General features: G+C 39.3%; 1 long non-coding RNA gene across 1 annotated transcript in view; it reads right to left on the minus strand.

Moving 5' to 3' along the window:
• Positions 1 to 4,842: 4,842 nt before the first annotated feature.
• The window catches only part of LOC129628930 (uncharacterized), a 100,897-nt gene continuing 92,873 nt past the window's right edge, over positions 4,843 to 12,866 (minus strand). The window contains exon 3 of the long non-coding RNA XR_008703000.1: positions 4,843 to 5,403. This is a non-coding gene — a long non-coding RNA (uncharacterized LOC129628930). The remainder of the gene's footprint in view (positions 5,404 to 12,866) is intronic.

The raw sequence follows: 12,866 nt of genomic DNA on the forward strand, positions 1-12,866 counted from the left end.
TCAAGCTCATTTTAGATAATTGTGACTTATTTTCAACTCTGATTTCCTACTTTTACTTACTTGGACAAAGTCACATATCTTCAGTGATTTTTAGGTGTAGGCTCTTCTATTTCCAGACTAAAGAAAAATGTTTTTAAGATCATTTTCAGGAGGTAGTTCTGCTTTAAAAAAATACCAATTTACCTTTCTAAATAGGACACTCAGGTTTTCAACATAAGCCCTCTATATTTGTGTATTTTTATTGAATTCCCCAAGGAAAGTTTATAGATATTTGACTCATATTCTTTCGTGCATGCTAAGTCGCTTCAGTCATGTCTGACTCTTTGCGACCCTATGGACTCTAGCCCACCAGGCTCCTCTGTCTTTGGGGATTCTCCAGGCAAGAATACTGGAATGGGTTGCTATGCCCTTCTCTAGGGGATCTTCCCAACCCTGGGATCAAACTCACATCTCTTAGGTCTCCTGCATTGGCAGGTGTGTTCTTAGCCACTAGTGCCATCTGGGAAGCCCCTGACTCATATTAATATGGCTAAAAAGTCATTAAAAAATAATACTTTCCAGAGTATGGAGAGGGTCTCTTCTTAAAAGCAGTCTGTTTTTCCAGATTACTATGTGGCAGGAGGTGCTTGTAGCGTATAAAATGAAAATGTTATTGCATATACATTTTTTGCAGTCTTTAGTAATCAAAGGTTTAGTCTTTAGTAAGCAAACTCTTTCCTCAGTTAAGGCAAAGCATTTCATGTCATTCCACTGTATAGAACGTGAACCAGCCTATGTATAGGTGGTCCTTCTGTCAGGTACTTGAGTTCAGTTCAGTTCAGTTCAGTCGCTCAGTCGTGTCCGACTCTGCGACCCCATGAATCACAGCACACCAGGCCTCCCTGTCCATCACCAGCTCCCGGGGTTATGAGAAATCTGTATGCAGATCAGGAAGCAACAGTTAGAACTGGACATGGAACAACAGACTGGTTCTAAATAGGAAGAGGAGTACATCAAGGCTGTATGACTTATGTCCATTGAGTCAGTGATGCCATCCAGCCATCTCATCCTCTGTTGTTCCCTTCTCCTCCTGTCCCCAATCCCTCCCAGCATCAGGGTCTTTTCCAATGAGTCAACTCTTTGCATGAGGTGGCCAAAGTACTGGAGTTTCAGCTTTAGCATCATTCCTTCCAATGAACACCCAGGACTGATCTCCTTTAGGATGGACTGGTTGGATCTCCTTGCAGTCCAAGAGACTCTCAAGAGTCTTCTCCAACACCACAGTTCAAAAGCATCAATTCTTCAGTGCTCAACTTTCTTCACAGTCCAACTCTCACATCCATACATGAACACTGGAAAAACCATAGCCTTGACTAGACAGACCTTTGTTGGCAAACTAAGGTCTCTGCTTTTGAATATGCTGTCTAGGTTGGTCATAACTTTCCTTCCAAGAAGTAAGCGTCTTTTAATTTCGTGGCTGCAGTCACCATCTGCAGTGAGTTTGGAGCCCAGAAAAATAAAGTCAGCCACTGTTTCCACAGTTTCCCATCTATTTGCCATGATGTGATGGGACCAGATGCCATGATCTTCGTTTTCTGAATGTTGAACTTTAAGCCAACTTTTTCACTTTCCTCTTTCACTTTCATCAAGAGGCTCTTTAGTTCCTCTTCACTTTCTGCCATAAGGGTGGTATCATCTGCATATCTGAGGTTATTGATATTTCTCCCAGAAATCTTGATTCCAGCTTGTGCTTCATCCAGTCTGGCATTTTGCATGATGTACTCTGCATATAAGTTAAATAAACAGGGTGACAATATACAGCCTTGACGTACTCCTTTTCCTATTTAGAACCAGTCTGTTGTTCCATGTCCAGTTCTAACTGTTGCTTCCTGATCTGCATACAGATTTCTCAAGAGGCAGGTCAGGTGGTCTGGTAGTTACCTGTTCTCAATCAGCTGTGGCCATGTGGTATGGGGTGAGGTGTGCACATAATATACAACAGTTACTTGGTCAACATGGGCTGTAAATAGGACTGAGAACACAGCAAATATCTTGATGGCTCTCTCAGGTATTCAGTATAATTCCAAGTAAGTCACAACCACAATGAGCTTGGTGCAGACACAGAGAACAACACAGTGTTCTAAGAGTTGTCATGCAGCCTTTCCCTGTCCTCTGTAAACAATGGTGAAGGAAATAACCCAAGTTCCTTGTTGAAGTTTCTGCTTCTGCACAATGGGTAGCATTGTGCATTTATCACAGGAAGAGAAGGTGTCCAAAGTCCAGTTCACTTCAGTTCAGTCGCTCAGTTGTGTCCGACTCTTTGAGACTCCATGAACCACAGCACGCCAGGCCTCCCTGTCCATCACCAACTCCTGGAGTTTACCCAAACTCATGTCCATTGAGTCAGTGATACCATCTAACCATCTCATCCTCTGTTGTGCCCTCTCCTCTTGCTTTCAATCTTTCCCAACATCAGGGTCTTTTCAAATGAGTCAGCTCTTAACATCAGGTGGCCAAAATTTCAGAGTTTTAGCTTTAACATCAGTCCTTCCAATGAACACCCAGGACTGATTTCCTTTAAGATGGACTGGTTGGATCTCCTTGCAGTCCAAGGGACTCTCAAGAGTCTTCTCTAAAACCACAGTTCAAAAGCATCAATCCTTCTGTGCTCAACTTTCTTTATAGTCCAACTTTCACATCCATACATGACCACTGGAAAAACCATAGCCTTGACTAGACAAACCTTTGTTGGCAAACTAATGTCTCTGTCTAGGTTGGTCATAACTTTCCTTCCGAGGAGTAAGCGTCTTTTACTTTCATGGCTGCAATCACCATCTTCAGTGATTTTGGAGTCCCCCAAAATAAAGTCAGCCACTGTTTCCACTGTTTCCTCATCTATTTGCCATGAAGTGATGGGACCTGATGCCATGACCTTAGTTTTCTGAATATTGAGCTTTAAGTCAACTTTTTCTCTCTCCTCTTTCACTTTCATCAAGAGGCTCTTTAGTTCTTCTTCACTTTCTGCCATAAGGGTGGTATCATCTGCATATCTGAGGTTATTGATATTTCTCTTGGCAATCTTGATTCCAGCTTGTGCTTCCTCCAGCCCAGCATTTCTCATGATGTACTCTGCATATAAGTTAAATAAACAGAGTGACAATATACAGCCTTGATGTACTCCTTTTCCTATTTGGAACCAGTCTGTTGTTCCATGTCTAGTTCTAACTGTTGCTTCCTGACCTGCATACAGATTTCTCAAGAGGCAGGTCAGGTGGTCTGGTATTCCAATGTCTTTCAGAATTTTCCACCATTTATTGTGATCCACACAATCAAAGCCTTTGGCATAGTCAATAAAGCAGAAATATGTGTTTTTCTGGAACTCTCTTGCTTTTTCAATGATCCAGTGAATGTGGGCAATTTGATCTCTGGTTCCTCTCCCTTTTCATGAACTCCTTATTGCCAAATTCAGACTTCAACTGAAGAAAGTGGGGAAAACCACTAGACCATTCAGGTATCACCTAAATCAAATCCCTTATGATTATACAGTGGAAGTGAGAAATAGATTTAAGGGACTAGATCTGATAGACAGAGTGCCTGATGAATTATGGAATGAGGTTCGTGACATTGTACAGGAGACAGGGATCAAGACCATCCCCATGGAAAAGAAATGCAAAAGAGCAAAATGGCTGTCTGAGGAGGCTTTACAAATAGCTGTGAAAAGAAGAGAAGCCAAAAGCAAAGGAAAAAAGGAAAGATATACCCATTTGAATGCAGAGTTCCAAAGAATAGCAAGGAGAGATAAGAAAACCTTCCTCAGCAATCAATGCAAAGAAATAGAGGGAAACAACAGAATGGGAAAGACTAGGGATCTCTTCAAGAAAATTAGAGATACCAAGGGAACATTTCATGCAAAGATGGGCTCAATAAAGGACAGAAATGGTATGGACCTAACAAAAGCAGAAGATATTAAGAAGAGATGGCAAGAATACACAGAAGAACTGTACAAAAAAATCTTCACGACCCAGATAATAATGATGGTGTGATCACTCACCTAGAGCCAGACATCCTGGAATGTGAAGTCAAGTGGGCCTTAGAAAGCATCACTACGAACAAAGCTAGTGGAGGTGATGGAATTCCAGTTGAGCTATTTCAAATCCTGAAAGATGAAGCTGTGAAAATGCTGCATTCAATATGTCAGCAAATTTGGAAAACTCAGCAGTGGCCACAGGACTGGAAAACGTCAGTTTTCATTCCAATGCCAAAGAAAGGCAATGCCAAAGAATGCTCGAACTACCGCACAATTGCACTCCTCTTACATGGTAGTAAAGTAATGCTCAAAATTCTCCAAGCCAGGCTTCAGTAATTTGTGAACTGTGAACTTTCAGATGTTCAAGCTGGTTTTAGAAAAGTGTCCAAAGACTGGAACAGAGAAAAGGTCACCAGAGTGAAGGAGCTTTAGAGGTGTTTAATCATTTGTAGAGGTCATGTGACTAGTTTTTGAGCACTAAAATACATCCCTTTATTTGGTCTTTGGGTTTCCTTTGTGCAGTCCAAGAAGAAACAAGCAAGTGGGAGAAATTGTTAGGAAGACAACCCCTGGTTTATAACCAATTTCAACAGGACATTATTTCACATATTATTTTATTTTGTTATATTTTGTTTTTAAGCTTAAACAGAGGACAGATAAATAGACAAGAGTCAGGGATTGGAAAACATTTTTTAGTTCCTTTTCTATTATTTCCATCTTGAGGAAGATTTTTGGTTTTGTAAGGTTTTTGTTTATTTTGTGTTTTTAAAAAAATCTTTGTCTAATTATTACATGTCTGAAGTACCATTCTTTGAAATAGCACCTTCCTTGTCTAACTCCAGCTGAACTTTTGAAAAAAAATTCTCACTTTTTAAAAGAGTTTAGAAACTTGCCAATTTTACCTTGGGGGCAGGGAGGTAGGGGGCTTATACCTTATATTGCTATAGATGAGATTTTTTAAAAACTATTGTTTTACTAAATCTTGGGTTCTCCTCTCTGAGTCACTAAATTGCTTTACTTCTTAGTTTAGAACCTGCTAAGCTTGATTTGTTATTGTTGTTCAGTTGCCAAGTCATGTCCAGTTCTTTGCGACCCCATGGACTGCAGCAGCCCGGGCCTCCCTGACCCTCACCGTCTCCTGGAGTTTGCCCAAGTTCATGCCCATTGAATCAGCGATGCCACCCTACCATCCTGTCCTCTGTTGCCCTCTTCTCATTCTGCCCTCAATCTTTTCCAGCAACAGGGTCTTTTGCAAAGAGTTGCCTCTTCACATCAGGTGGCCAAAGTATTGGAGCTTCAACTTCAGCTTCAGTCCTTCCACTGAACATTCAGGGTTGATGTCCTTTAAGATTGACTGGTTTGATCTCCTTGTTGCATAAGGGACTCTCAAGAGGTTTCTGCAAGACCACAGTTTAAAAGCATCAATTCTTCAGTGCTCTACTTCTGCTCAAAACATAAATTTAAAACAAAGTTCCTCGAGTCAAATTTTATCAAGTTGCCCATATTTAATTAAGCTTTGGATTCCCATGGGAGCGTGGAGTGGGCGAGAGGGAAAATACCATTTATTAAACATACAATGTGTTCTATGCACTGTACATCATATTTTTTATTCAGTCCACAAACTGCCCATTGTATTAAGTGCCATTGTCTCTACTTTACAGATGAGGGATAAAAATGAAATTCAGAGAAACTGAATAAGCCTAAGATTACTCAATGGATATGCAGCAGAAATAAAATTCAAATTCTGAACTGTTAGGTTCTTAACATTATTTTTCTCTTGCATCTCTTCAGTTGATGACTAGGTAACAAATAAACATTGCTTACGAAAATTTCTTTGCTGTTATGGTCATACTATTGTTAAATGCTTAATTCCAGTTCTATCTTAAAATGTCTTTGTAATTCTGCCATTTCACAAATAATCTTTCTTTCCTTCAGAAGTGACTCTTTCTTGGATGACTCCATTATGCCACTTCATATTCAAAGTGTAAGGGGAATATTTCATTCAGTTTCTCTAACACTATCACATCTTTGGCTAACCATCCAGCCATAAAGCTTTCTATCTGGCTGCCTCCCAAGTTTACTCAAATAGGTTTAAGGCTGCTGTCTGATTCCTTGAAATGTAAGGCCATGAGGCTAAGGATGGAATATCTCTTAAATGCTATCAAAGACCCTAAGAACAGATGATGAATGATAGAGTCACATCTGAGGTCAGGATAGAGTAGCATGTATCAAAGGGTCTTAGACAGAAATGCCAGAGGTAGGTATCAAGAGCCTAGGTGCAGAGCTAAACAGATGAAGGAGACACTAAGAAGTATTAATAGCAGTAGTTCCCAAATTTGTATGTCCTTAAGGAGATTCTGATCTGTAGGTCTGGGGTAGAAACAAGGTATCTACATCATTAACACAGGCTAGAAGTGATCCTAATTTGAGAATCCCTATGAAACCCATCTCTGAAAACAGACGGTATCTATTGATGAGTTCACCATAAAGGAGAAGGAGCGGGTAATATCTATGATTCGGATATGATCTCCTCCACTCCCAGCCCAACTTGGTGTACAAGGGGCTGATCCATATAAATAGGCAAAGCTTCAGAGAACAGGTTTAGGGAATGGAAAGTTTTGTTTATGACTAAGTTTTGTTTATGACAAAGGGCAGAATAGATTGGACAGGTTGCAGAGAAATGATACTGCATAAAATCAGTAGCTAGAGGATGCTTAGAACCATATAATTTAGAACATTTCATCTTTCACAAAATGTTTCTTGACCACACTTCCCCTTACAAAAGCTGCTTTACTTCTCAATTTCACTTTACTGCAAAACCCTTCAAAGAGTTGTCAATTATCTCTCTCTTATTTCCTAACCTCATATTCCCTCTTAAACTCACTCCAGTCTGGCATTATCTCTGTAACTTCAGCAAAGTTATCAATCTTCTTGTTTCCAGTTATTATTTTTCAGTTTCATTTACCACTCCAATTTCTTACCTGGAGAATTCCATGGACAGAGGAGCCCGGCAGGCTACGGTTCATGGGGTTGCAAAGAGTTGGACACAACTGAAGGAACTGAGTGCGCATGCATGCGTGATCTTACTGTGTTTCTATCTCCACCTTCCCACATAGTCTATTGTTAAAATAGCAGCCATAATTATCTTTCTAAGAGATAATGCAGATCATGTTACTCTTGCACAACCCCTCTCAAGTGTACTCTTGCACACTCCACCCCAACCCTTGAATTTCCGTGAGAAGATACATTTTGAGTACTTGGCATGGGGTATAATTGGATAATCCTTTGGCTAAATTTTTTAATTGAAGCATAATTATTTAAAATAATATGTTAGCTTCAGGTGTAACACATAGTGATTCAATATTTTTATAGATTAAATAGATTTTATAAATTTAAAGTTATAAGATATTGCCTATATTCTTGTGCTGTACAATATATCTTTGCAGAATACTTCTTTATACATAGTAGTTTATACCTCATAATCCTCTACTCCTAACTTGCCCTTCCCCACTTCCCTCTCCCCACTGGTAAGCATAGTTTGTTTACTGTATCTGTGAGTCTGTTTCTATTTTTTTATGTTCATTTGTTCCTTTTATTTTTTTTAGATTCTACATATGTGATAATATACAGTATTTGTCTTTCTCCATCTGACTTATTTCACTAAACATAATACCCTCCAGGTCCATTCACATTGTTGCAAATGGCAAAATTTCATTCTTTGTATGGCTAATTAATATTGTATTGCACATATACCACATCTTCTTTATCCATTCATCTGTTTATGGACACTCAGATTGCTTCTATATCTTGGCTATTATAAATAATGCTGCTATGAACATCAGGGTGAATTTGTGTGTATTAGTCACTCAGTTGTGTCCAACTCTTTGTGATCCCATGGACTGAAGCCCACCAGGCTTCTCTGCCCATGGAATTCTCCAGAAAAGAAGACCACAGTGGATAGCCATTCCACAGGAATACTGGAGTGAAAGGATCCCCTTCTCCAGGATCTGTTCTAGACACAGGGATCAAACCCAGGTCTCCAGCATTGTAGGCAGATTCTTTACCATCTGAGACACCAGGGAAGCACTGGTGCATAGATTTTTTCAAGTTAGTGTTTTCATTTTTTTCTGGATACATACCCAGGAGTGGAATTGCTGAATCTTATGGTAACTCTATTTTTAGTGTTTTGAGGAACTTCCATAATTTTTCCATAGTGGCTGCACCAATTTACATTCCTACCAACAGTGTACTGGGTTGGGAATGTAAATTTTTCCCCATATTTGTTATTTGTAAACTTTTTGATGGTAGCCATTCTGACAGGTTTTAGGTCATATCTCATTCCTTTAGCTCTAATTTAAAGTAAGAAATCTGTATTAGTTCCCTGTTTCTGCTTTCAAAACTGCCACAAATGTAGTGGCTGAAAGCAACCCAAATTTATTCTGTTATAGTTCTGGAGGTCAGAAGACTAAAATAAAGACATCAGCAGGGCTATATTCCTTCTGGAGGCTTCAGGAAAGAATATCTCTTTGCCTTTTTAGCCTCTAGAGGCTGCCTGCATTCCTTTTCTCATGGCCCATTCCTTGCCTCATGAGTCATTCCTTGTAGCACTCCAACCTCTTATTTTCACTGTCAGATATACTAGTACTACTTACTCTGATTGCCAGCCTCCTTCTTATAAGGACCCTTGTGATTACTTCAGACCCACTCGATTATACAGAATAATTTCTGCATTTCAAAACCCTTAATTATATCTTCAAAGTTCTTCTTGCCATATATGATAACATTCAGTGGTTCTTGGGGGACCATTGTTCAACCTTCCACAATCTCTTTCCCACTTTGTTCACGAAAATAAATTTTGATGAATTTCAGATGCATGTCATGTGTTTTATTAAAAATATGAATCTTTCAAAGAATAAAAGAAAATTTAAAGGAATATATTTATAATCTTAGATGTAGAATATCCTTAAATGAGTTTCAGAAGTCTAAATCAGAGTGACATCAATGAAAATTTTATTATTTTTAACTTTGTGAAATTTTGGCCATGCTGTGAAGCATGAATATTATTCAGTCTAAAAAAAGAAGGAAATCCAGTCTTATACTACTGCAAGGATGAACCTTGAAGACTGTATGCTAAGTAAAATAATCCAATCACAAAAAGACAAATACTCATGATTCCATTTATATGAGATATTTACAGTAATCAAACTCATAGAAATGAAAGAGTGGTTTCCAGGGGCTGAAGTGAGGAGGAAGTGAGAGCTGTTGTTCCACAAATAGAGAGTTTCATTATGCAAGATGAAAAAATTATAGAGAACTGTTGTACAACTATATGCACATACTTATTAATAACAATACTGTGACATAAACCTAAAAGTTGTTAAGATAGTAAATTTATGTCATGTGGGGTTTTACACACACACATACACATAGATAAAACTAACAAAAAAGGAAGAAACCAAGACTTCCCCAGATGAATAAAAACTGAGAAATTGTTTCTAGTATACCTTCCCCACAAGAAATGATAAAAGGAGCCCTTTAACCATAAATAAAAGGACACAAGACAGTAAATTCAAATCCAAATGAAGAAATATCCACTAATAAAGGTAACCATATAGCTAAATATGAAAGTTAGTCAATGTATTTTTGGTTATAAATTCTCTTTTTAGTCTATTTGGTTTAAAATATATATACATAAAACAATAATTATAAATCTATGTTGGATATACAGAGTGTAAAAATGTAATTTGAGACAATAACAGCCTAAAGGAGTGGAGGAGCTATACAGGAACAATGTTTTTATATATATTATTGAAACTAAGTTGGTGTTAACTTGAACTATCTTGTTGTAAATTAAGATGTTATTTGTAATCTCATCAAATCAGATCAGATCAGAACAGTCGCTCAGTCGTGTCTGACTCTTTGCGACCCCATGAATCGCAGCACACCAGGCCTCCCTGTCCATCACCAACTCCCGGAGTTCACTCAAACTCACGTCCATCGAGTCAGTGATGCCATCCAGCCATCTCATCCTCTGTCGTCTCCTTCTCCTCCTGCTCCCAATCCCTCCCAGCATCAGGGTCTTTTCCAATGAGTCAACTCTTCGCATGAGGTGGCCAAAGTACTGGAGTTTCAGCTTTAGCATCATTCCTTCCAAAGAAATCCCAGGGCTGATCTCCTTCAGAATGGACTGGTTGGATCTCCTTGCAGTCCAAGGGACTCTCAAGAGTCTTCTCCAACACCACAGCTCAAAAGCATCAATTCTTCAGTGCTCAACTTTCTTCACAGTCCAACTCTCACATCCATACATGACCACAGGAAAAACCATAGCCTTGACTAGACAGACCTTTGTTGGCAAAGTACTGTCTCTGCTTTTCAGTATGCTATCTAGGTTGGTCATACCTTTCCTTCCAAGGAGTAAGGGTCTTTTAATTTCATGTCTGCAGTCACCATCTGCAGTGATTTTGGAGCCCAAAAAATAAAGTCTGACACTGTTTCCACTGTTTCCCCATCTATTTCTCATAAAGTGATGGGACCGGATGCCATGATCTTCTTTTTCTGAATGTTGAGCTTTAAGCCAACTTTTCACTCTCCACTTTCACTTTCATCAAGAGGCTTTTGAGTTCCTCTTCACTTTCTGCCATAAGGGTGGTATCATCTGCATATCTGAGGTTATTGATATTTCTCCCGGCAATCTGGATTCCAGCTTGTGTTTCTTCCAGTCCAGCGTTTCTCATGATGAACTCTGCATATAAGTTAAATAAGCAAGGTGACAACATACAGCCTTGACGTACTCCTTTTCCTAATTGGGACCAGTCTGTTGTTCCATGTCCAGTTCTAACTGTTGCTTCCTGACCTGTGCCGGGAGCCGGCAAGAGACATTCCACTCGTGACAAAGGAAGGAGGCTCGGCATACGCAAAGGTGGGATCGAGCCTCGGGAGTGCCCCCGGATATTCTCGAGCATCTACCCCCAAAAAACCAGAGTCTGCCTACTTTATTGCTTTGTGCTCTCACCTCTGACTTTACTGGGGGCTGTCCCCCACCACCATCTCACTCTCTCTGTCAAAGAGTTAACTTACAGCTCCAATTAATAAAGTTCCTGGGCAATTAGGAGTGTTTAAATCCAAACCCCTCAGATGGCTCTCTAACGCGCCTGACAAGTTTACCCGGACACCTACAGCTATGCATACGATTGTTTACAGTCTCCCAGCCTCGAGAGGCACGGGAAGCCTAAGATATTCAAATAGCTTAGAGCCTCTCAGAGAGTTAGAAACTGTCAGAATAAAACTAGTAAAAGATTTCATTGATGAGCCAATGTTTGTTGCCAAGTTTCCACATCCCCTGTATTGTATCCTTGAATGTGTATTAATTAATATAGTTAGTATGTAGAAAAAATAAGTAGTGGCCTTGGTGTTAGTAACTTTAGACCCTTAAGGTAATAAATTCTTTCCTTTGTAAACCCATTACACATCTGCCCTATAGGAATGTAATTTTATCTTCGAAAGATGGCTCCAAACCTTAAAATAATTACTCTTAGAGAAAATAAGTCTTTGTTGATAAGTCCTTGTCAAGAGTCATAAAATGTTAATAGGCCTCTGGCCAGAAGATGATGTAAATCACCTAAACCATTTGTATACCATAAATTTGCAGGAAAGAAACCCTGGTTTTTGATAAGCATCAAAGACTGCTGACTTTGCATCCCCTATTATCCTCTATGTGTAACTTAGGGTATAAAAGCCCCTTTTGAAAATAAAGCTACGGGCCTTGCTCACCAACGCTTGGTCTCCCCATGTCATTCTTCCCTTTAACTTCCAGCTGAGTGTCCATCTGGAGCGCGGATATCCTCTGCGACCATTTATTTGCCTGGGCTTCTAAGATCCACTCGAGAAGGTGTCTAAGGTGGGGCACCTTCCGCTATTCGAGAGGGCGCCTGCGGCCTCCGTGGTCAGAGCTAACCTGGTGTCACGGGTTATATTGATTTTCTGCGTAAACCAAGCCACTCAGCTTCTTTTCTCCACTGAATTTTCCTACTGAGCTATCCTCTTTTTATTACTCTTTATATCTCTAATTAACATCTGAATAGGTCGCCTAGCCATCTCTCCTTCGAATACCCTGGATCAGCCGGGGCTGGACCTCGGCAGACCTGCATACAAATGGGAAACCATTTATAACTAGAAAGTGTATAGTAAGAGAATTAAAAAGGAAAAAAATGGTATCAGATCAGATCAGTTGCTCAGTCGTGTCCGACTCTTTGTGACCCCATGAATCGCAGCACACCAGGCCTCCCTGTCCATCAGCAACTCCCAGAGTTCACTAATCACTATCCACTTAACACAAAAGAAGGCTATAATAGGATAACTAAGGGACAAAAAAGATATGAGACATATGTAAAACAAATAGATAAATCACAAATGTAAATCCTTTTCTATCAGTAAATATAAATGAATTAACTCTCAAATTTAAAGCAGAGATTGACAGAATGGATTAAAAACTTGATCAAACTACATGCTGTCTACTAGAGACTCACATTAGAGCCAGGTCACAAAAAGACTGAGAATAAAGGAATGGAAAAGATATTTCACTAACCAAAAGAGAGCAAACAGTAAGCAAAAGAGAACTGGAGTGGCTATTCTAATATAAGACAAAATAGGCTTTAAGACAAAAATTGTTTTGCAAGATAAAGGGACATTACATAATGATAAAAGAGTCAATTCATCAGGAAGATATAACCATTGCAAACCTATATGCAGATATCAACAGAGACTTGAAATATGCTAAGCAAAAACTGACAGAGTTGAAGGGAGAAATTTCAACAACAATAATTGGAGACTTCAACACCTTACTTTCAATAATGAATAAGAC

This window comes from Bubalus kerabau, chromosome 15 (genome assembly GCF_029407905.1).
Source record: "Bubalus kerabau isolate K-KA32 ecotype Philippines breed swamp buffalo chromosome 15, PCC_UOA_SB_1v2, whole genome shotgun sequence".
Lineage (NCBI taxonomy): Eukaryota > Metazoa > Chordata > Mammalia > Artiodactyla > Bovidae > Bubalus > Bubalus kerabau.